Source organism: Macaca thibetana, chromosome 17, assembly GCF_024542745.1.
Source record: "Macaca thibetana thibetana isolate TM-01 chromosome 17, ASM2454274v1, whole genome shotgun sequence".
NCBI classification, from domain to species: Eukaryota; Metazoa; Chordata; class Mammalia; order Primates; family Cercopithecidae; genus Macaca; species Macaca thibetana.
Window position 1 is genome coordinate 50569174 of NC_065594.1, and position 26977 is coordinate 50596150.

Genomic DNA, 26977 nt, shown 5'->3' on the forward strand with positions numbered 1-26977 from the left:
AAGGGTCTGCAGGCAGCAAGTCCTTTGCCTCTTCCACCATGTGAGGACACATAGAAGCCACCATCTGTAAGGATCTGGTCCTCACCAGACACCAAATGTGCTGGAGCCTTGATTTTGAACTTCCCAGTCTCTAGAACTATAAGAAATAATTTTCTGTTGTTTATAAAATTGCCCAAATTTAAGGTATTTTCTAATAGCAGCTGGAAAAGAATGAGAGAAAATCTAACTCAGGGAAATGGTTCTATCTAGGGAGGGATCAATATGAATGAAATTTGATTTGGGATAATTCAGGGTTCTTATTCAATTTATAATATTTTATTTTTTAAACAAAGATTGGAAGCAAACAAAAATCTTAAGATTTAGCAATGTTAGGTATCTCACTTTTTTTCTGAAATATTTTCTTATAAAGAGAAATCTAAGTATCAATTTGGAGGCAAGGATTTGAAATGACTACACTTGAAAACATAGGGCATAAAACCGATTGAATCATTTCAGTGTGGCAAGATGTTGTAGACAGAGCAGATGAGGCATGCTCTACGCATGGAGGTGGTTCTATTACTGTCTTGGGAAGTTAAAATTGCTTGGTTCTTGTTACAATAGACTTGGTATGCAGAGGCACTTGAGGACAAGATCCTGACCTAATGGCTATTATCTAAAAACTGCAGTGCTAACCCAGAGTAAAGGTTCTGAGACTACTCACCTGAATTTTATACCCCAGTTTTCCTTCTCATAGTGCTCTATTTCTGGGCAAGCTACTTAGCTGTTTTATGTCCCAGCTCACTTAACTCTAAAATGGTCATAGTGATAAAAGCACCTTTTTTGTGGGACAACCTCCTGGTCAACCTCCATCCACAACTTTACCCACCTTCTTTGTTCTCAATTTTGTTCAAGAATTTACTCACTTCAAAAATCACTCAGAGAAAGGTGCCACTCATCCTCATCTCCTGGTATGAATCCTTGTTATTCTAACTCAGTTAATGTTATTAGTGTAGGTCCTGTCATTCATTCATGATTGAGCATGTGACATAAACAGATCAAATAGCACCAAAGAGTAGCCTTGTATTGTATTCTTGAATTTCTCCTTTTTCCTTTTAAGTGGAACTTTAAAAGAGTCCTTTTTGCCTTCAGTTTCCTTTGGTGATCACCTTGTATCCTGACATGAGCTAGACCAAAGCAAAATGAAGGGTTAACTAGGCAGAATAAAAGGATCAGGAAATATCATGAGTTTTTGATGACAAGAGGGAGCCACAGACAGAACTGTACCTAAAGCCTGCCTTATCTCTGAAATTCCAATTATTGTGAGATATTACATTTCCTTAATATTTAAACCAATTTAACTTAGTGTTTTTGTTACTTGCAAAAGAGCACAATAACTGATATATTATCTCATATATTGAACTGTAAAAATAAATGAGAAAAAATTTGTAATACACCTAACACAGGGCTCAGGATATGGCTATTTTTGGCTACAACACATTGGGCCTTATGCCTCCTCTGTCAACACATTCCTTCAGCATTTTAGGTAAGTAGCTTCTGCCAATTAGCTTAACCTTCATACAATTCTTGACTTATTCCTCAGTTCTAACTTTCATTATGTGTATTGTTTTATAAGCATTATTTTTATAGTCCATGAGTTCATTTCTATAAGGCAGTGGCTAAAGTAGCACTGGGTATTATTTATGTTATATATTGTAAAATTTAGTGTACATTTTTAAAAGAATGAGCTTACTTGTCTGAATCCTACAACACCCAACAATGATTCTTATTTGTACATCTGACTTATTAAGCCTCTAACAAGGAAATGTTTCATTTATATACAATAAAAGGCATAGAAAGTGAATCATATATTGAGAGTTTCAAAAACTTTTGTATGCTGTCATCGAATCTATCATACAAACTCTGAAACTTTGTAAGATTTGTTAGACCCTTGTGTAGTCACACACTAAAACTTACCCTCCAAAGCAATAGCTTAATGGGAGGTTTTTCCTTCCATTCTTAGTATTTTTTCCCTAACACAAAAATTATAAGGTAAACAAGACAATTAGAGCCTCAAAAATGTCTATTCTCCAAGGAAAAGAATCCACCTAGGAAGAAGGATGTTCTGAAACAAACAAAACCAAAAACCCACTTCACTTTAAATATGCATAAAGTAACATTTGGAAAAGTGAATGATAAAACATTCATTCTACCAGACTTTAATGCCAACTCCTAGAAAGATTTACAAGACATCATTTTAGAAAGAAGAAAAAATACAGTATATGCATCTAAAATAAACCATTGAAAGTACTATTTTAATGATAGCAAGTACAAAAACACTTAGCTTGTTCACTCAAACACGAATGTTTAATCTCCCTGAATTCTTTAAATCTCTGATCTCCTTTGGGAATGAAATAACTTCAGGGCTCAATTTGTACTGGTAGCTTAATGATTAAAGATGAAAAAGTCTTTGCCTATGCATCTGATTTTTATATGCCTTGTTTTACTGAAAATCCTATTAAAATAAACTCTGCTTTTAGTTGCTGTGAGTAATTGGATCCAGTACTTCACAGTTGAAAAATGTTGGCTTCAAATTTTAATCTTTGTTACTGAGAGGATGTCACTAGAAAACAAGAGAGTTGTAAGTACTCTGTAAGATACAATGGTTGAGATAAAACATAAAAAATAGTGTACTAAGTTTGTAAGTTATATGTGTCTATGTGTTAGGGACAATTAAAGTCATTTAAAATAGTATGTTTTTGTTAATAATAGACCAGAAATAAGGAATATAATGCTGTATGTTTCATAACCAAACAAGCAGGCTGATTTAAGTACAGGTTCGCAAGGTTTGCATGTGAATGTTTGTGTGGGAGTGGGGAAGAGGAGGAATGCGGAGATACCCTAAGAGGAAGAAAACCTTTTACATGAGTTTGCTCACTGCAGGATTTGACATTTATAATGATTTTTTTTTCCAGAATCTTTGTGAAGATGACAAAAACATTTTTTATAGTTGACTGAGCATATGAGCTATAAGGGGACGTATCTACAAGTTAGTATGCACCAAGCAATAGTTAATATACAGTCAGTTCTTATAGTTCTAGTTCCTTCTCAGTAAGAAACTAGGAACTGTCCCTGGTGTGGACAACAAAATTATTTAGGTTCTCTCTCATTTGGTATTGTTTTTATGTGTGTATTCCTTTTTTTTTTTGTCCCATTTAGCCTTCTCTTTTCTGAAATAATAATTTCCTGCTGACTCACTTTTATTACTTTATCTTTGTTTCTATTGTTTGCCCTTATTTTAGGTTGACTTTAATCACTGTATCTCTCATAATTTCTCTTTATTTTTAAGAATATGATATCATTTTTTATCAAAATAATACTAACATATAACTAAAGCCATGTAGCAAAGTACAAAAAAGCACACCTTAGATCCCACCAACCAGAAATAACCATTATAAAACTTATAAGAATGTAATTTTGGGCATGTTAATGCCTAATAGATTGATGAAGTCACAATGAAAGATATCAAGAGTTCTTAAAGTTCAGCCTGCAATGCCCTGGGTATCCATTCCTGAGATCCTCTTAAGGAGTGTGCAAAGTGAAAACTATTTTCATAATACTGAGACAATATTTGCTTTTTTAACTGTACAGGAATTGCACTTATTATGCTAAAGTAAGAGTCAGTAAAACTGCAGCTTCCTTAGTACAAATTAAAGCAGTATCACACAACAGTATTTACAATCATTGTATTCTTTATCACAATGCACAGCAGTTAAAAAAAAAAGAGCCAGCTTCACTTAAGAATGTTCTTGAGACAATATTAAAAATCGTCAGTTTTGTTAAATCCTTCTTGAATATATCTCATGGTGGTAGTCTCCGAGAGAAAAAATAAAAATAAAAACAGGACACATGCATAAAGCACTTCTGAGGCATAAGCTGGTTATCTTGAAAATAAGTTTTTGTCTTCTTGCTTCAGTTGTTTGCTAAACTAGCCACATTTTTCAAAGAATAATATTTTTATCCAAAGAGTGACTAAAAGACAAACTATGGGTGTTCACTTGAGTATCTGATAGATGTTTTCTCAAAAATGATCAGTGAGAATTTGCTGCAAAAGGAAAACAATAAAACAAACTATTTGCTATCATTGACACAATTGTAGCTTTCAAGTAACAATTAGAATTATGGAAACATTTTATCTGTCCCTGTGAAACTGATAGCATCTCAGTGCTTGAAGATCCCTCTGGAAAAAAATCAAAGGAAAAATTTATCTGATTTTTTTACATGGTGTAGTGTAATGTCAATATTTTGTAAAACCTATATAAATCTGTGGACCCAATATTTGCCTAAATGACCAGTGAATGCATAGTATTACAAAAGCATGCATGGCTAAACAGCTATTCAAAGTGCAAAATAGGATGGTAGATTTTAATATAAGAGTATGAAAAGTTCATTGATATAATTCCACATTGCAACTAGACTTTAAGAAACTTCCTCTCATTGAGTTATAGTTTAGTATGAGACATATTTATTTTCTTCTGTTTTCCAACTGCAGATCTGTAGGAAGCTGGATTTTCTTCAGCTATTTCAGATGCAGATATAGATTGCAATAGATGTATTTCAGAAGCTGTTGTTATTAATTCAGACATTCCAGAGAATCATAAAAATGTAAACAATGCCACCCTTCTAACTTAATATTTATGTTGGAAAATATAGTTTTTTAAAATAAAATATGATGGGTTGGTCTATAATGGGTTTTAATTTTACATAGATAAGATAGAGTCAATATAATTCTAAAACTCTCTGTTGAAATTTCTAAAACAATAAAAATCTATAGTTACAAACCATGTAAACAAAAGCTCTGGAGCACTTGATAATTTTTAAAAGTGGAAAGAATTCCTGAAACCAATATGTTTGAGAACTATTTGAATAGATAAATAGGCATGCAAAGATGTTTTAAAAAATAAAAATGGGGAAGAGTTCCTCCTTTGCAATTGTTTGGATTAGTTTCAGGAGGAATGGTACCCCTTTGTACCTCTGGTAGAATGCGTCTGTGAATCCATCTGGTCCTGGGCTTTTTTTTGGTTGGTAGATTATTAATTGCTGCCTCAATTTCAGAACTTGTTATTGGTCTATTCAGGGATTCGAGTTCTTCCTGGTTTAGTCTTGGGAGGGTATCTGCATCTAGGAATTTATCCACTTCTTCAAGATTTTCTAGTTTATTTGTGTAGAGGTGCTTACAGTGTTCTCTAATGGTAGTTTGTATTTCTGTGGGGTCAGTGGTGATATCCCCTTTATCATTTTTTATTGTGTCTACTTGATTCATCTCTGTTTTCTTTGCTATTAGTCTAGCTAGTGGTCTATTTATTTTGTTATTTTTTCCAAAAATAAAACAATAAAAAAGAGAAAAAAAAAACAGCTCCTGGATTCACTGATTTTTTTGGAGGGTTTTTCGTGTCTGTATCTCCTTCATTTCTGCTCCGATTTTAGTTATTTCTTGTCTCCTGTTAGCTTTTGGATTCATTTGCTCTTGCCTCTCTAGCTCTTTAAGTGTGATGTTAGGGTGTCGATTTGAGATCTTTCTAGCTTTCCTGGGGCATTTAGTGCTATAAATTTCCGTCTAAACACTGATTTAGCTGTGTCCCAGGGATTCTGGTATGTTGTCTTTTTGTTCTGATTATTTTCAAAGAACTTCTTTATTTCTGCCTTAATTTCATTATTTTTCAGGAGTCATTCAGGAACAGATTGTTCCATTTCCAAGTAATTGTGTGGTTTTGAGTGAGTTTCTTAATCCTGAGTTCTAATTTGCTTGCACTATGGTCTGACAGACTGTTTGCTATGATTTCAGTTCTTTTGCATTTGCTAAGGAGTGTTTTATTTCCAGTTATGTGGTCGATTTGAGAATAAGTGCCATGGGACACTGAGAAGAATGTATATCTGTTGATTTGGGGTGGAGAGTTTGGTAGATGTCTATTTGGTCCACTTGGTGGAGAAAATTGGTGATGCAGCCAGAGGAAGCCTCAAAGTCATAAAATTGTTGGGTCTCAGAGTACCCCAGACTGCTGAGAAGGCTTTCATTGTTGCCTTGTTTCTCTGTTTATACAGTAAATATTTCTTTGCCTCTGTGACCCCTGAGTGCATCTCCCCTGCAACTTGTAAATACATGATAAAAACTTTGATATTTCCCCTGCCCTCCTACTCTCATTGCCTAGTTGGGAGACCTTCAAATTCTGTTTTAATTTTGCTTCCCATGAAGTAATATAAGAGATTCAGCTCAGATATCTAGGTGGCTGGGTCCCCAGAAACTGGCATTATGCTGTATTGACAAGATGAGATAAACATGGTAAAGAAAGAATTACTGCACTTTCCCCATAGCTCCTATGAGGTAGTGGTCATAAATCCAATTTGTAAACTCTGGCTGAGGTTGAATTACAGTTCTATCACTTGCTTATAGGGACCTAAGTTCTCCAATGCTTCCTTTTTTCATTTGTACAACAGAGCTAGTAGTACCTACCTCAATACATTATAGTAAGAATGAAATGAGATCCTGAACACTTATAATAGTGCTCTCCTGGGGTAATAAGTGCTCAGTAACTGAAAATTAGTATTGATATTGACTCTGTCTTCTCTAGTATATTATGTAATCTTATTAACTATCATCTCTCTTCAGCCCTAATAAGTGATCAATTAATACACACTGAACTGACAGGAGACATGTAAGAAACAGCTAAAGAGAACTTGGAGATTAGATGTTTCAGCTAAGTTTGACTAAAACTTTCTTTGGACGTTCTAATTTTCTATATATTCTTTGTGCATTATAAAGTCAGCTTTTTTTTTTTTTTTTCCTAATTTCCTTTTTTGGGGTAAGGACATTTTACATGAAATTTACCCTGTCAACAAAATTTTAAATATATAATTCAGTATTGTTTATAATTGTGACAATGTTTTACAGACGATCCAGAACTTATCATTTGCTTAACTGAAACTTGATGCACATCGATTAATAATTTCCAACGTTTTTCCTCCCCCAGCCCCTAGCGACCACCACTGCACTCATTCTATGAATTTCACTGTTTTAGATGTTTCATATAAGTGGAATCATGCAGTAATTTCCCTCTATGATTGGCTTATTCACTTACCTTAATGTCCTGAAGGTTTATTCACGTTGTTGCATATTGCAAGACATCCTCCTTTATTCAGACTGAATAATATTCCACTATATGTATGTACCAAATTTTCTTTATTCATCCATCTGTAGATATTTTAGGTTTTTTCACATCTTGGCTATTGTGATAGTGCTGCAATGAACATAGAAGTGCTAACATATCTTTAAGGTCCCGATTTCAATACGTTTGGATATATACCCAGAAGCAGGATTGCAGGATGATATGGAAGATTTTTATGTGGGGAGAAACCTCTATGCTCTCCATAGCAGCTGCACTATTTTGCATTCCCAACAGTGTACAAGGGTTCCAGTTTGTCCACATCCTTGGTAACACTTAACTGTTTTATTAAAATTGTATGTATTGTATATTATAATATATAATATTGTATATTGTATATTATATATTATATTAAAATATATATTATGTATATAATAGCCATCCTTACAGGAGTGCAAATCATTGTTGTATTAATTTGCATGTCCTTGATGATTAATGACATTGAACATCTTGTCATATATGGCTTGCCATTGACAAAGGTTGTTTGCTTGACCAAATTTTGGTCAGGGTCCTTAACCTTAACCTTATCCTATGCCTATCTGTGAACTGCATTTTAAAATCCAATTTTAGCAAAGAACCTTGCTAAGCCAGTTTATCAAGAATCTCCCATCCTCATTATCTGATCATCTTCTGTATCCAGTCAAATTCCTCATCTTGCATCCTCCCCTAGGTGATATTTCATCACAATAGCCAGTCTTGATCAAGAATTCTGTTAGGTTTATTTAGCTTGTTTTATATTTTCTTTGGAGAAATGTCTATTCAAGCCTTTAGCCATTTTTTAAATTGAGTTATTAGTTTTTTTGTGTTACTGATTCCAATAATTCCTTAGCAATTTTGAATATTATTTCCTCATCACCTATGTGGTTTGTAAATATTTTCTCCCATTCTTTAGCTTATCATTTCATTTTGTTGATTATTTATTTGATGTGAAGAAGCATTTTGTTTGCTGTAGTCCCACTTATCAATTTTTGTATTTGTTGTCTCTGCTTTTAGTGTCACACCGAGGAAATCATTGCCAAAATCATGTCATGAAGATTTTCCCCTAAATTTTCTTCCAGAAATTTCACTTTTCCAGGCCTGAGGTTCATGTATTTAATATATTTTGAGTTGATTTTTGCATATGTTGTAAGATGAGGATCGAATGTCATTAATTTGCCTGGATATACAAGTTTTCCAGCAACATTTATTGAAAGGATTTTTTTTCCTTTATATATTTCCAGTATCCTGACAAAGATCAATTAAATGAATATGTGTAGAGTTATTTCTGGGCTTTGTATTCTGTTTTCATTGGTCTAAACCAATGTAAGTACTGTAATTTTATGTCAGTACCATACTTTAATTACTGTATCTTTGAAATATATTTTAAAACCAGAAAATATGATGCATCAAGCCTTGATTTATTTTTCCTCAAGATGGTTTTAGATATTCAAGTTCTTTTGCCATTATATATGAATTCCAGATTTTTTTTCTATTTTGGTATGAAAATGCTAAGGAGATTTTTATAGCAATTGCATTGAATTTGTAGATTGCTTTGGATTGTATGGGCATTTTGACAGTATTAAGTCTTCCAATCCATAGACATAAGCAGTCTATCAAATTTTTTGTGTGTTTTAAAATTTCTTACATCAATAGTTTATAGGTTTCCATGTACAAGTCTCTCTGATTTGGTTGTTTACTCCTAAATATTTTATTTTTTATTTTTAAATTTTTAAATATACTTCTATTTTAGATTCAGAGAGTACATTTGTATGTTATATAGGTATACCTAGTAATGGGATTTGCTGTGTCAAATTGAAGCTCTGATTTAAGTTCTTTGGGAAATCTCCAGACTGCTTTCTACAGGGGCTGAACTAATTTACATTCCTACCAGTGATGTATAAGCATCACCTTTTCTCTGCAACCTCACCAGCATCTGATATTTTTCTGACTTTTTAACAATCACCATCTAACTAGTGTGACTGGTGTCTCATTGTGGTTTTGATTTGCATTTTTCTGATGATTAGTGATGTTGAGCATTTTTTCATGTTTGTTGACCATATGTAAACCTTCTTTTGGGAAGTATTTGTTCATGTTCTTTGCCCATTTCTTAATGGGGTTATTTGTTTTTTACTTGTTGATTTGTTTTAGTTCCTTATAGAGTCTATAATTTCTGGACAACTGAAACAAGGCAAGGATGCCTACTCTCATGACTCCTTTTCACCATAGTACTTGATGTCCTAGACAGGGCAGTGAGGCAAGAGAAAGAAATAAAATGATTCCAAATGATAAAAAAAAAAGAAAAGAAAAGCAGAAGAGGAAGAAGAAGAAGAGGAAGAAGAGGAAGAAGAGGAAGAAGAGGAAGAAGAGGAGGAGGAAGAGGAAGAGGAAGAGGAAGGAGGAGGAGGAGGAGGAGAAGGAGAAGGAGAAGGAGAAGGAGAAATCAAACTAGATCTCTCTTTACTGATATTATGATTCTACAAGTAAAAAACCCTAAAGACTCCTGAAAAAGGCTCCTAGAACTGATAAACAACTTTGATAAAGTCTCAGGATACAAAATCAATGTACAAAATTTAGTAACATTTTACTATACCAAAAATGTTCAAGCTTAGGGTCAAATAAAGAGCACAGTTCTATTTAGAATAGTCATTAAACAAATAAAATTCCTAGTAATACAGCTAACCAAGGAGGTAAAAGATCTCCTCTGTTTAATTTTCAGGGAATACTGAAAAACATTACTGAAAAAAAGTAGACATGACACAAATAAACAGAAAAAACATTCCATGCTCATGGATAGAAAGAATTAATTTTTTTAATGGTCATACTATACAAAGCAGTTAACAGATTCAATGACATTTCTATAAAATTACCAAGGTCATTTTTCATACAATTAGAAAAAAATGATTTTAAAATTCATATGGAACCAAAAAAGACATCACACTACTCTATTTGAAACTATATTATAAGGCCACAGTAACCCAAACAGCATGGTTCTGGTACAAAAACAGACACATAGACCGATGAAACAGAATAGAAAATCTAGAAATAAAGTCACAAATTTCTGACCATTTGATCTTCAATTAAGTCAACAAAAATAAGCAAGGAGGAAAGGAGTCCCTGTTCAATAAGTGGGACTGGAATAACTGGCTATCCATAAGCAGAAGAATAAAACTGAACTTCTACCTTTCACCGTATGTAAACATTAACTCAAGATGGACTAAATATTTAAATGTAAGACCTCAAACTATAAAAATCCTAGAAGAAAACCTATAAGATAATTTTCTCAATGTCAACCCTGACAAATAATTTTTGGCTAAATCTGCAAAAGCAATTGCAGCAAAACCAAAATTTAACAAGTAGGACCTAATTAAATTAAAGAACTTATGCACAGCAAAATAAATCATCAACAGAGTAAACACAACCTTAAAAATGGGAGAGAATACTCACAAAATATATATTTTAGTGCTATTGAAAGTGGACTTATTTTCCTAACTCCCTTTGCAGATAATTTGTTGTTAGTGTATAGAAATGTAATTGAGTTTTATATGTTGATTTTGCATCTTGCAACTTTACTTAAGTTTTTAATTAGTTCTAATATTTTTATGGAGTATTTAGGGATTTCTACATATAAGGCCATGCCACCTACAAATAGGGGAAATTTCACTTCTTTCTTTCCCATTTGGATGTGTTTTATTTCTTTTTCTTGCCTAATTGCTTTGGCTAAGACTTTCAGTACTATACTGAATAGATGTAGTAAGAGTAGACATCCTTGCCTTCTTCCTGGTCTTAGTGAAAAAGCTTCTCTTTTTGCCATTGAGTATAATATTAACTGTGGGATTTTTATATATGGCCTTTACTATGTTGAAATACTTTCCTGCTATACCTAATTTGTTGAGTATTTTTAGCACAAAATAGTGATGAATTTTGTCAAATGCTTTTTTGGGTATCGAGTGATCATGTGATTTCTATCCTTTATTCTGTTAATGAGACATATTATATTAATGAATTTTTGTATATTAAATCATCTTTTTGCTCAAGGGATCAATCCTGGTTGATCATGGTATATGACGCTTTTAATATGCTATTGAATTTGACTTGCTAGTGTTTTGTTGAGGAATTTTGTACCTATATTCTGAGGAATATTAGAATGCAGCTTTTTGTTCTTGTTGTGCCTTTGTTTGGCTTTATTATCAAGACAAGCTGGACCTCCTAAAATGAGTTTGAAAATGTTCCTTACTTTAAGTTGGAAGAGTTTAAGAATGGTTGCTATTAATAATTCTTCAAGTATTTGGTAGAATTAAACAGTGAAATCATCTGGTCCAGGGCTCTACTTTTTTGGGGAGTTTTTGATTACTGATTCAATCTCCATAATAGTTATAGGTCCGTTCAGACTTTCTCCTTCTTCATGATTCAGTTTGGCTAGGTTGTATGTTTCTAAAAATGGTTCCACTTCTTTTAGTCTATCTGGTTTGTTGGCATATAATTATTCATAGCAATATCTTATGATCTGTTTATTTCTATGGTATAAATTGTCATGTCTCCTCTTTCATTTCTGATGTTATTTTTGTCTTTTTACTTCTTTTTTAGTAGGTCTAGCTAAAGGTTTGTCCATTTTGTTTATCACTAAAAAAAGTTTAGTTTTGTTGATTTTTTTTTTTTTTTTTTTTTTTTTTTTTTTTTTTTTTTTTTACTATTGTTTTTCTGTAGTCTATTTGTTCTGTTCTAAACTTTATTTTCTTTTTTTCTGCTATCTCTGGGCTTAATTTGTTCTTTATTTCTACTTTCTGGAGATTTAATATTCGGTTGTTTATTTTAGATCTTTCATCTTTTTCAATGTAGTCATTTATCACTACACACTGCCCTGTTAGTACTGCTTTTGCTGTACCCCATAAATTTTGGTGTAGTGAATTTTCTTTGTATTTGTCTCAATATATTTTCTAACTTGCCTTTGTTTTCTTCTTTGCATTGATTGTTCAAGACTGTGTCATTTAATTTTCACTTGTTTGTGAATTTTCCCCTCTTCCTTCTGCTACTGAGTTTTCATTTTATTTTATTTTGGTCAGAAAACACACTTGATATAATTTCCATCTTTTTAAATTGCTTTGCCTTTTTTTGTAACTTAAGATGTGACCTATCCTGGAGAATTTTATGTGCTTACTTGAAAAAAAAATGTAGATTGTTATGCTTTGGGGTGGAATGTTCTCTGTATATCTATCAGGTTCAATTTGTTTATACTATTTTTCAACCACTCTGTTTACTTATTGATCTTCTGTCTGGACATCCTATTCTTTATTAAAAGTGGGGTATTATAGTTCCCTATTATTATTCTATGGTTGTCTATTTTTCAATTCAGTTCTGTCAGTGTTTGTTTTATATAATTTGGGCTTTGTTGTTGGGTACACATATAATTTAAATTATTATATCTTCCTAGTAGATTGACCCTCTTAACATTATATGATGTCTTTGTCTCTTCTGATAGATTTTGATTTAAAGTCTATTATGTCTGATATAAGTATAGACATTCTTGCTCACTTTCTATTTTCATGAAGTATCTTTTTCTCTCTCTTCACATTCATTCTATGTGTATACATAAATCTAAACTGAGTTCTTGAGGAAAGCATACAGGTGTATCTTTTATTTTTACCCATTCATGCATTTTACGTCTTTAGATTGGGGAGTTTCATCCACTTATATTTAAAGTAATTATTGATACAGAAGGATTTACTGTTCTTATTTTGTTTATTGTTTTCTGTTAGTCTGTCCATCATTTTTTCTTGCTATCTTCCATAGTATTTTATTGACTTTTTATATTGCTATGCTTTGATTCATTTCTCCTTTTTGTGTGTAACTTCTATAGGTATTCTCTTCATGGGTACCATGAGGTTTACATAAAATAGCTTATATTTATAACAGTCAATTTTAAGCTTACAACAATTTAAATTTAATCAAGTAAAAAACTCCACACTTTTGTTTCTCCCCCTCCGCACTTTGTTATTAATTACTCTATCAGTTTACATTTATTTATATTGTGTATCTATTAACATAATTTTAAGTTATAATTTTAAAATTTTTTTGTCTTTTAAATTTTACACTAGAGTTAAAAGTGATTTATTCGGCAACATTACATCATTCTGTATTTGGCTATATATTTACCTTTACCATCTTCTTTTATCATTTTGCTTGCTATCCTGTTCCTATTTTGTGTTCTTTCATTTCATGTTGAAGACTCCCTATAACATACCTTGTAAAGCAGTTCTAGTGATGATGACCTTCAGTTTTTCTTTGTCTGGATAATACAATGTCTGTTTTATTTTTGAAAGATAATTTTGTTGGGTTTAGTATTTCTATTTGACAGGTGTGGTTTATTTTTCTAAATAGTTTGAATTGGATAATTTTAAGTCTCTCTCTCTCTCTCTCTCTCTCTTTCTAAGTAAGATCTTTGCTCCTTATCTTTCTCTTTTTCTTAGATTCTCATAGTGCATCTATTGGTCAACTTTATGGTGTCACATAGATTAATGTGTTTCTCTTCTGAATGAATTATTTTCAATGACTCATCTCCAGTCTTGCTAGTTCATTATTTTGCTTGATCTAGTCTGTTGAATCTGTTTTACAAAATGTTTAATTCAGTTAATGTATTCTTAAGCTCCATGATTTCTCTTTTTTATAATTATTTTCCATCTCTGTTGAAATTTTCACATTGTTCATGCATTATTCTCTTGACCTCAGTGAGTATCTTTATGAAGGTTGTTTCTAACACTTTCTCAGGTAAAGCATTTATCTCTATTTCATTAGGGTCAGTTTCTAGAGTTTTATTTTGTTCCTTTGTTTGGAGCACATTCTCTTGTTTCTTCATATTTCTTGAATTTCTATACTTGTGTCTGTACATTAGACAAAACAGCTTCCTTTCCCAGTCTTTTAAGACTGGCCTCATATAGAAGAAGACTACAATCAATCAGCTTACCCAGAGATTCTGGGATCTTTTCAAACCTTTGTACTGCTCCAAGCTTCTTTCTTGCTCATTGTAACCCCCAGGATGTCTTCTAGTTTTCCAGGTCATATCAATGCACTGAAGTAAGACAAGTAAGACTGAAGCAAGTTCCTCAGGTTCCCTGCCCCAAAATATTGGATCATGTGATGTTTCATTTAATTCTTTCTTTCCCTAAGGAGAACCTAGAAACTTGGTTTATTTTTAATCATGCACTCTGTGCGAATCTGGAGAGAGGCTATGGTGACTACCAGTCCAAACCTTAATCTGTGTTTCAGTAGCCCCCAGATGGGTAGATTGTGTCTGATTTTGTCAGTGCCCCAAGACAAGCAAGACAAAAAACAGTTTTGGGGGCAGCCCTCCAAAATGTGGCATTGGATTCATTGATCAACTATTTCCCTCTGAAAGAGAAGCTGGGAGCTGGGAACATTTTCTCTACTTGCTCTGTGCTGAGCTAGGGAGAAGAGCTATGATGACTTCTAGGTCAACCTTCTGTCTTTGTTTATCCCCCAAGTGGCTAGATTGTTCTAATCCTATCAGGGCTGCAAGCTTGGCAGTACAGAAGTCAGTTCTCTGGAAAACTCACAAAGAAAAGTTGGATATTAAACACATAGACAAACTTTTTCATAGTCCTGAGATAAGCATTGACCTGGGGGTCTCTTCTTCATTGTGTGGCCTGTGCTAAGGGTAAGGATTCCAGTGTGAATGTGTGACAGATCTGTCCACTGGCTTGGATGAATGTGGTTTCACATTCATAATTCTAATTACTCTCTTATGGAAATAAGATACAAGCCACACCAGTAGAATGAATCGTATCAGATATTAAACAAAATATCAGAAAAGAAAGAAGAACACCAGGATTCTAAGAAAGACTCTTTTTGGCTACAAAAAGTGGCTTAGGTACAAATTGAGCCTCTCAGTTTGTACAATTTGTTTCTGGATTTTTCACAAAGGGAATTTTTCTGCAAGTAATTCTTGAATCAGTGTATTTGTAGTGAAATGGAAGGTTCCAGTGCTTCCTATTCTGTTATCTTGACAATGTCACTTTTATTACTATATTTTCTTTCCATTATTTTCTTCTTTCTCCCTTTTCCTCCTCTTCATTTTCCTTTTAAATCTTCATCTTGTTTTGCTAATTTTGCTTTCTTTTTCTTTGCATTTTCCTATAGTTGTATTCTTGCATTTTAAACTGAGAAGATACATTTATCGGACTCTATGTTGTTGATCTTTCTGAGACCAATTTCTCTACCTAAGGTACTTTTTTTTTTTTTTTTAACAGACTTCATTAGAGCCTGTTTTGTAGGCCTGGGATTCCTCTTCTTTTGATATTATGTTAATCATCTAATATGATTCATTACACTTGTTTAGCTAGTATCTTATTTCCATAAGCACATATTTAGAATTATGAATTATGTTTTTTTATCACTTTATTGTGATATTCTCTATCTTATGCATTCGATAGTGGATATAAAACAAGGTTGGCCACATCGTCTGTTTCATGAGTCCCTTCTCCTGTCTGGTCCTTCCCTCTTCTCTCAAGATTACAGAAGAAAATAAAGATGAGAAACTCTAATTATGCACTTCTTTCTAAATTAGGGGCATTAATGAAATCTCTCAGGATTTTGACTCTCTACTCCCTGTTCTAGAGAATGGGGATTAGGCTGAAAACTGAGCCTTGCCTTTACAAACAAGAATCTTCTATTTCTTTTGCTATTTCCTTTGATGCTTCATCGTGTGGAATTGCAGCATTCCTTAATTGAAGGATGCTGGTGTTTTTTTCTCTCTCTTTACCAATATTTTTAATTTATTTTGTTAGATATTGGAGCAAGAAATAATTATGACTCAATTTATTCTTCCAGCTTTTCCAGAAAGTTTCCTCTCAAACTACAAATTAGTAATTAATCTTTTGAATCCTTGGCTTCAATTTGATTTAACATACAAATTCTGGCCAATTAAAAAAAAAAAGAAACCCTAGAAATTACTTTGTATGTATTCTCTAACTGTAATGTTCCATTACTCTAGGGTATTATGGCATCATAGGGTTGGTGTTTTATGTTTAGTTTAGTATTATGAGAAATTGGAAGAAGCCTGTTTTCCAAACTTCTTTGAAAAAGGACTACTCTCTCCAGCTTGGAATATAAACAAAAGGAAGATTTTTTTTTTTTAATTTTTATTATACTTTAAGTTCTAGGATACACGTGCACAACGTGCAGGTTTGTTACATATGTATACGTGTGCTATGTTGGTGCGCTGCACCCATTAACTCGTCATTTACATTAGGTATATCTCCTAATGCTATCCCTCCCCGCTACCCCCCGCCACAACAGGATCCGGTGTGTGATGCTCCCCTTCCTGTGTCCAAGTGATCTCATTGTTCAATTCCCACCTATGAGTGAGAACATGTGGTATTTGGTTTTCTGTTCTTGCGATAGTTTGCTGAGAATGATGGTTTCCAGACAAAAGGAAGATTTTTAAATTGTCCCAGCACCATGAGACATATTTTATAATTTAAGCTTTTTCCATTCATTAATAACACAAGATGTAAGCAATTTACACAAAATTGTGTGAAAGTTTCATATGCACATATGTGTACACACAATGACATGATCAATTAGAGAATTCCCTTTCTATATAATACTTGCTGTGGGCCTATTATACTTGTTTAGTTGCCAATAATAACAAAGTTCATGGCTGATTGTATATATTTACAATTGATTTTTTGGGATGTTGGCACAGTTTCAAGGTCCAAGAAAGCGTCTGGATGGAAAAGCATACGTGTTACTCTTCTAAAGTTGAATGTCAAAATCCTGTTCAATATTTAAAATATAAACTGGTTTTTGAAATAAAGAAATTACCCTGAACAGATTTAATATGGTTCTTTTTAATGCAATAAGTACATTATATTTTGTGAAATAAATGTAGAATAAGTTTAAAAATAAATATATGCAGTCCGTTTACAATACTCTAGCGAAATACATGAGTGTTTCACTACATGTTTCACTGACAAAAAATAATCACATAAATCTTCCACACATAGCTGCAATTTAGTGAAATATGCAGTTTTCTGTTTTCTATTACTGTATACAGTATAAATTCTTCTGCTGGGAGACAGATTGTGACAAATTTGCAAACAGCATCTGTATTCATACATTTGAAACATTAATTTATCCAGCAATAAAATCTTTGATTTCCCAAAAGGAGAGTCATGTCTGAGAACTAATGCCTATTTTTGAGACTTAACTGAGTTTTCAATGTTACTCATTTTCTCATGAGTTACGTGCTCCCATGGAAAAATATACAACTTAACAGCAAGTACAGAGAGTTAAAAGGGTCACACAAAACATAAATCTGTATGCCTACTTTATGTATGTGTATAATTCATATAAATAAATTCTTGACTACCTACACTTTCCATTGTGGAAAATGCTTTTGTTAGCAACAATATCAAAGGAATAACAAGGAAAGCTCTATAATATATACACTGAATTCAATGCTTATGTACTACAATTTTTGAAATGATAAATTTTGCTCTGGGCATAATAGTAAAACTTCTGGAAATAGCAAAATAAAGCTTATGTTTATCAACCAGTATATGGTTTATTTCTAGAAATAGTATAGAAGTCTAAAATAAACTATGCAAAATTAAAACAAAATAGAATTATATAAGTGAAATCTAAGTACTTATGAAATTTCTTATTTTAAAAAAACTCTCTAGAAGTTTATCTTTGAACAAGAGCCAATTTCTAACTTCCCTTTATAAAAGTGAGTAATGCCGTAGCATATAATCTCTGCAACAAAGAGAGCACTTCAATTAGTCAATTTTTCTTACCTTATTTTGCTTTTAGCTTTTGGTTCCTTTTCTTAGTATCGGTTATATATTTAGCTAATTCTTAACATCTACTTGAAACTATTTGTTTATTATCAGTCATTTTTTTTACTCAATAATTGCTATCCAAAGAAACAAGACATTTGAACAGGTTATTTTAAAACAATTCTGAAATTACTTATCATTATGATTTTCTCAGGAAATTATTAGATTCACCAAAACCTAAGGAGATAAAACCTCTAAAACTCCTCACAGTATCACACAAAGATTAACCTTATCCTGGGTTTCCATTGTTCTACTGTGATCTTAAAAACTTTGATAAAATCATATTTAAATACATGCAAAAAATATTTTTAAATGACATACTATGAGTTTTTAAAATTCAAACAGCTTTCTCAGTTATTTGAATAGTGACGATCTGAAATCTGCATCCATGCTGCTTTTTTAATTAAAATTTTACCCAAAGGAAAACAGTATTTAACAGTTTGTGAGCTTACTCTCTTTAGAAATTGTGTAGTGAATTGTTTGCTCATAACATAAGGTGGTCTAGTGTCTTGGGCTTTTGCCTAACTGTCTGATCTTTTTTTTTTTTTTTTTCCCCACTGCTGTTACACTTTTAACCTAATTTAATTGACATAGGCAATGGCGTTCACATTGTTTTCTGACTGATTACCTGAACAGGTAGTGAAGAAAATTCAAGCCACAAACCTGTCTGGGACATTCATTTCAGTCACACTCAGTTGGCAGAGAGGGAGTATCACTCAGAAAGATAACCCACAGAAACTTTATTTTGCAGGAAGGCAGTGACCCTGGAGAATTCTTCAACCTCCATGTTTATGAATTTCTCATTTTTAATTAATTTCTTCTTTCAAGTCAATACATTTTCATATATCATTGTCTCAGAACTGCTGTAGGGATAGAAAAATCTGAATTACTTCACTGTTGACATATGTGTTAGGTGTGCCTGGCTCTCACCTTCTATACCTGAGGAGAATGTAATATTAGCATCTTGTTTTAAGAACTTATCACTCATCTGTCTTCCATTGATTTCAGCTTACTCTAAAAATCAAGGAATCCTGAAAGTTTGTTTGTATTGGTTTGGTTTTAGGTTTATATATATATATATATATTTTTCAGCCATGAAAAGAATTAGAAAATAAACCAAGTTTTTTGGGTCTTCTTAAAATGTTAATATCACCAATAGCCGCCTCAATTAGGTGCATAATTTAGCTTTCTCAAACTTCCTTCAGTGTGGTGAAAACTTTTCCATAATCTTGTTTCATTATTATTTCAAGAAATATAAAATAAATAAAATGCTTCAATTACAGGATGAGTGTTTTTTGTTATTGATCGAAGGTGAAAATCCTTATAAATGCATTGCTTAGATTAGAACAGGCCCATGCATGGATTGAATTAGGGATTTTAGGGGCTCTGAGAAATGTGGAATTATTTTTAAAAACATGTCCCAGAATTGGGTGATTTCTTACACAGTCGTGAGAGCCGAGGAAGAGGTGACATTCTCTGGGGTCCATTCATTCAAAGACCCTGCTCAGGCCTTTCTCAAACTATGCCACTCCTTATAGGAGGAGGAGTTTACAAGAGCCAAAGGGTTGCATCCAATGGGTTGCAACACAATCCCGTCTGTACCACTCCAAGCACCCAAGCATGGAGAACTCCAGAATTCCTATCAAATGCCTCCAAGCCTATGTTCAGGGAAGGTACAGGCTGTTCCCACATGTCTTTACAGCCAAGGGCTGACTATGTTAGGACCCCCAAACCACCAGAAGAGCCAAAGGGTCATTACTTGTAAGAAAGGGAATGATGGAGATAGAACTGAAGTCAGGGAGTCCCTGTGCATCTATAGGAGGCTACTTATGGTGGGGAAGTAACCACAAGGAGGGAGAGATGGGGAAGATATAAAAGATGAATATAGAATTGTCAAAAGCCTTCTTGACTTACAAACTTATAACTTGATTTATAACCTTAAAATTTTTAGTCACTTAGTCTATTGGCCTCCATCGATACTCTAGTTTGAGGAAATTTTAGGGAGAAGATAAAAGTTTATCTTCTTCTTTGTTGGAAATCAATTGCTTTGATTGAATCAGGATAATGTAAGAAGAAAGAAAGAAGTGGTCTCAACATAAAATGGACTCGCATACAAATGTTCCCCTTACATCTTATAAGTTCTCTATTATTGTTAAAAAATGACTAGCTTCTCTGCTTTTTCTACATTTGTCAGCTGGGAGTTTTGTGAAGAATAATGTATGTATGTTTTTGACACACACTTGGGATGTTTTCAGTGCTGAAAACAATAGATATTCTTATCAGTGGTATTAGTATTAAATTAAAACAGAAGGAAGGTTATTTTTAAAATGATGCTTCACTACAAATGAAGAGTCTGAGAGCAGGATTGTACAGAGGTAAATGAAGAAACGGCATTGTCTCTGCGTATAAATGAAAGAAGAGGAGCATGACCAATCAGAAAAAGAAAAAAGAATGACATGTAATAATGCTTCCCCATAGACCAAAAAGAGTACCAGTTTACAATATGGGCAAATGCTGAATCTTGGTGCAGGCCCATTAGGTCGTTTAAACACAATGTACTTCCAGCAATGCTGATAAAAAGGAATATATAAATCACAGCCAACAAAATTTACAGATGTGGAGCTCTGTATTTTCGTGTGAACATTCTTAAAATAATGACTTATCTGAGCCTATTGCAAGGGAGATAAGAATGTGTTATGATATTTTTTAAATGAAATCGGTGCTCTTGATTTGATCACACTGTCTAAAATTCACCCAGCATTTAATATAACTCTAGTTATTAAATTTTTCTGATATTTTTCAGGAAATAGTTTCCAGTTTAATCAAGCCAAGTTATTCCAAAATCCTCTCTCAAAAAATTACTTATAACTGAAAGTTTAATTTTAAAGAGCTTTAATAAATAAAAACAAGCCCTCTGTTCTCCAAATATTCATCAAGTAAATAGAAGTTCATAACCATTCTCTTTCATAAAGATTAAAAGACTGTTTTTTTTCAAATGACAGTTTGAAATGTCACAATGATATGAATGGGCAGAAGAAACATCCTTTCCATATTTGGCACATATATGCAGTATTGACACATCAATGCCCAGTGTGCTGTTTCAGAATTGCTGACTGAAACCTGAAAATATGAAAGGCTCTTTCTTTACAGTGACTGCTGCTTCAGTTAACTTTGGCACATTTGACCTTTTCTGTCTTTGGCGTCTTTATTCTTTTACCTCATCTTATTAAAGTCCCTTCTTTTTTACCTTCTTCCCTGAAGTTTTGTATCTTAGAATGTTGTCTTTGTTACAAGCATTCCTTTCTACTGAATTTTATAAGATTCAGGGATCTGGCAATCAAAGCACCATATTGTCAGCTGGCAAAAAAGGGCAGGCAACATCACTATTTGGAACAGGGTGTGGCTGACTTGGCTACTGTCTTCAAAATCTCAGGTAACCTGCTTTTCATGTGTCAGCCATGTTGGGAGTCTGTTCCATTTGCCAGGAAAGTATAAAAATGCATCATCGGTCAGAATCCTATGCTGTTTTTCTCTGCCCCTCAAAGTCACTAGCATTATTTTTCTCCTCAGTACAAAGTATTGTGAAATAACTGTTATAATTACTTACAGAGTAAAAAAAATAAAAATCCTCCATTGTTTTAAAAGGGGACTGGATTCAGCTTCCACTTCTTTGAAGTTTATCTTTACAAAATGCTACATTTACATCAGTATAATTTGCTGGTAACTTTTCAATATCATATGTTCACTTGAAAATCAATTTTCAAAATATTTACCAATTTTATGTAAAATAATCACCAGTATCATATCTTGATGACACATTTTCACTAATTTTTAATTTTTTGCTTTGCAAATCCAATATATAACGTTACTAGTTCCATTATGTGCTTAAGTGCCTTAAAATTATGATATTGTGTTTAAGTCATCTTTATGTTAGAAGGAAAATTTAAAGAATATTATTCAAAAATAGATTGAGCTCTCCTTTATTGCTAGGAGGAATAATATTGGTGCAATTTAGAAAACAGTTTTGTAGTTCCTTAAAATGATAAACACAGAGTTTTCATATGACATAGCAATTCCACTTACTGGTATATATGAAAGACAAATAAAAATCACATGTCCACACAAAGCTTTTACACAAATGTTCATAGCAGCATTATCAATACTAACTAAAAAATAAAAACAACCTATGTATCCAGCAAGTGAGGTATGGACAAACAAAATGTGGTATGCTTCTACAGTGGAATATTATTCAGCCATAAACAGGAATAAAATATGGATTTACAATACAATGTGGATAGATCTCAAAATATTTGGGCTGAGTGAAAAGAATCCAGTAAAAAAAGACACATTATTGTATGGTTCAATTAATATGAAAACTCTAGGCAAATTAATATACAGAAAGTATATCAGTGATTGCCAGAAGCTGGGGTAGGGAGAAAAAATGGGGGATGATTACTAATGGTTATGGGGTTTTGTTGGGGGCTGATGAGATAGTCTAAAATTAGACAGTGGTGATTATTGCACAACTCTGTGACTAAAAGTCACTGAACTGAATGATTAAAGTAGTAAATTGGATGTGAATGAAGCTGCTAAAAAAAGTGGCGTTCAGATATTAGTCTGCTTTGGAGAGCACCTTAGATGAAGAAATATTTCTTGTCTGAAGTCTTATCTCCTTTCACAGGCCAATAGCATCCAACGATTGAGCATAATAGATGTATGAAATATTACCCTCTCTCTCCCAACTTAGGACAGCTCTGATGGTTCAAGCACCCTATATGTTTGGCTGGGTTTATCATTTGGAATGCATAAGCTCAATTTCTTTCCCTGCAAATTCCTACTTCTTTCCTTGACTTTCTGCAAGTATTGCTTCCAAGGGCATTCCCTAACCAATGTCCTGTGCTCTAGTCTCATTCTTGGAGTCTGCTCCCAGTGGAAACCAACCTATAACAGAGATGTTAAACAATATGTACAAAGTTATAACCCCATGACTTTGAGTATGCTTTTCTTTCCAGATATATTTTTTCACTTTTATTCTTCTCACACTTAATTCTACTCATCCATCATAAACCCAGTTCAAGTTCTACCTCTTTCTTACTTTCTTCAATTACTCTAGTTCACACTGAGCTTTACCTTTTTAGACAATTAATGTGCATAGTGTCAAGACCTCCAGCTCAGTGAACAATGACCTCATAAGTTTAAAACTGCTTCAGAAACAGCAAATGTATTAATATCAGGTATAACAGCATTGATACAGTTTCCCTGGAGTGTCAGGAACCGTGCTTTTCAGCTTCCTTTCCCTTACACTCCTGCCTTCCCCCACCAAAATAGTTTGATGCAATTTCAATACAAACCATATTTTAGTTAGATTTTCTCCCACTGCTTCATTGACTAGCCTTAAAAATAAATAAATAAATAAATAAGATTTTCTTAAAATTACAGAATCTTTGTCTTACGGCGGGTAATTTTTTAATCATGACATTTTAGGTAAACATCCCAAAGCAAAGTTTAAGAAATGATCATTTGAGGAAACTACATTGATGATGTCTTCATACACACACACACACACAACATGCAGTTATCTAGCATTTGGGCAACTAATGAACCATATAATAGAAACAGTGATGGATTGTATATAGTCATTTCCTCTGTAGTCAGCATGACATGTTCTGTAATTCTAGAGAGTAAACATAGTTGCACAGTTTATTCTTCTAGTGATAATGAACAAATGTATTACTTCCATTGCTTTTTTGTGCCACACATTATTACAATAGAAAGAAAGACAGAAAGACGAGGTCAGGAAATCAAGACCATCCTGGCTAACACGGTGAAACCCCATCTCTACTAAAAATACAAAAAATTAGCCGGGCATGGTGGTGGTGCCTGTAGTCCCAGCTACTCAGGAGCCTGAGGCAGGAGAATGGTGTGAACCCGGGAGGCGGAGCTTGTAGTGAGCCCACATCGCGCCACTGCACTCCAGCCTGGGCGACAGAGCAAGACTCCATCTCAAAAAGAAAATAATAATAATAATAAAAAATAAAAAGAGAGAGAGGAAGGAAGGAAGGAAGAAGAAAGGGAGAAAGAAAAAAGAAAGAAAAGAGAAAGAAAGAAAGAAAGAAAGAAGGAAAGAAGGAAAGAAAGAAAAAGAAAGTAAGAAAGAAAGAAAGAAAGAAAAGAGAAAGAAAGAAAGAAAAGAAAGAAAATGAAAGAAAGAAAAGAAAGAAAAAAGGAAGGAAGGAGGGAGGGAGGAAGGGAGGAAGGAAGGAAGGAAGGAAGGAAGGGAGGGAGGGAGGGAGGGAGGGAGGGAGGGGTTCTTAACTGACCACTCAATGATATTGTCTGATCTGTGATGGCATCATATGTCATTATATGATGTGGCTGAATGAGCCACTGTTTGACTTTGAAGATGGACAGTGTGCTTTCTCAAACCCAAGCTCAATCTAGGAAAATCTGTACTTGTGCTTCTTTTCAATGAATACTCTAGGGATGTCCATTACTCCACAGAGCTCAGCATAGGGACGAAATTCTGGGAGAATTGTCAGTATTGGATAGACCCTGTATGTGTCCAGATCTGTGTCCATGGACATTTAGCCCTTTTACTGTAAGAAAAATTAATTTTACAGGATCAAGGTTTTCTTTTGTCCTTGCAGTTAATCATTGTTAAGAAGCACTGTGGTCCAAAACAGTCACAGAATGACAAAGTCACAAGGCAGTGGTATCTCTGATTGTTGTGCCCTCCAGCTAGCTGCTTTGCAAACCAGGGATTTCAAAGATTAGTAGTTTTAAACACAGAAGGCTTGATGACTCTCTAATTCTAAAGCAATGGCTGTTATTAATCCTATCTTTACTTAAGAAATTTATGTAAATAATTGTTCCAGATACTTAAATTTATTTTCCTTGGATTACAAACAAATATTTGCCTTGATCAATCTATTTCTTTCCATGCCACTGATTGTCATACTTACTCTGATTTTATGGAAGAGAAAACTGAAAATTGAGATGATTAAGTAATTTACTCAACATCATCCAATTAAGATTGAACATAGGACTACCTAACTCCAAAATATTAAATCTTTATACTACTAGGTACATAAAATACCTTGAAAGTCAAGAGATATTAACATGTATTTCAAATACTTTGATATATGGAGTAGACTGTCAATATTAGTATAACTGAAGTTTGAATGCTCCTTTTATGATTCTCCAATAAGAAGAGTTTACATTTTTAATGAGTTTAAAATTTCTATTGAATAAGAGCATAATTCATAATTACTGAAAAGAGATGGAAAGGTTTTGGCTTCCCTGCTGACAAATTGTTTTCTGAAAGACAGCTCTCTCCTCTATGCTTGCAAGACAAACTACATGTGGAGAAAAAAGATACTTTGTAGCTAGCATTTTATTTCCTCTTGGAAGCTCTTGGAATTCTGTCATGAGGCTGTCATCATATGACATTTATTTTATCTTGATATGAAGATACATATTTAGATTTAAAAAACTGGAAAAATATTTAGCTGAATAACACATTCTTTGAACTTAAGGGTAAAATGAAGTTTTTAAAAAAAACTATTAAATACATAGTAATAAGACGATAAAATTGCATCAAATAAATAGATGAATAAGAGAATTAAAGATTGGACTATGGTTCTAACTATCTTAAGTGCCACCAATAAGAAACACCATTCCCACCCTAATTTTTTTTTTTTTAATAAAAATGTGGTTAAGGAGATAAAAGAAGTAAGGAGGATGAAGGGTTGCTCTTCCAGTTGTCATTCTAGCTGCATATCCATTCTGGGCATTGACATACGTGGTCAGGGAGGGGATACGGGTTGATGTAATGGATCGTGTGACCAAAATTTGGCATCTTAGTGGCAACCGCGTTGTGCTGCTCTGACTCCTTCAGGACTGAGTTACTCATTCCCCAGTAGCCAGGAGTGTTGGCTGCTGAGACCTGACAGCTGATCCACTTTCCAGGAATTTCCCTTGGGTAAAGGAGCTGATTCAACCCAAACTATACTCCCTTCCTGGGGGCAACCTGCCTTCTTCCACTGTTGTTACAATATTCCACAGCCATTTCCCTGACCTATTATGTACCTTTCTCTTTCACTCCAGAAGATAGATTGATAGATGGTAGATAGATGGATGGATGGATGGATGGATAGATAGATAGATAGATAGATAGATAGATAGATAGATAGATAGATATAATAAACTATTGACAAATTCAAATTTCTTTAAAAATAAATTATATTGTGTATATTTGAGGTTCATAACATGAGGTTATGGGATACATACAGACAGCAAAATGGTTACCATAGTAAAGCAGATTAGCATGTCATCTCACATATTTACTTTTTCTGTGACCAAAGCAGCTAAAATCTAATTTAACAGAAACTTCTAATACAATACAATTTCAATAACTTTAGTTCTCATCTAAACTTGTTCATTTTACGTGTCTGCTATTTTGTATCCTGTGACTTACATCTCCTTATTTCCTTTTCTCCCACCTCCACCCATGGTAACCACTGTTTCATTCTGTAGCTCTGTGTATTTGAATTCATATATATACACACACACACACACACACATACACACACACATATATTCCACAGATAATTGAGACCATGCAATATTTTTCTTTCTGTGTGTGACTTATTTTACTTAGTGTAATGTACTACAGGTACACTCATGTTGTGGCAAATGGGAGGATCTCCTTGTTTAGAGGAGGAATAATATTTCATTGTGGAGATATACTACACATTCTTTATCCATTCATCTGCCAATAGGTATTTAGTTTCTTCCATATGTTGGTGGTTGTGAATAATGATGCAATAAACAAGGAAGTGCAGATATTTTTACAAGGTTGTGATTTCATTTCTTTGGGGTATATACCCAGAAAAAATGTTGCGGAGTCATATGGTATTTTTATTTTAAAATTTCTTTATAAAACTCAAT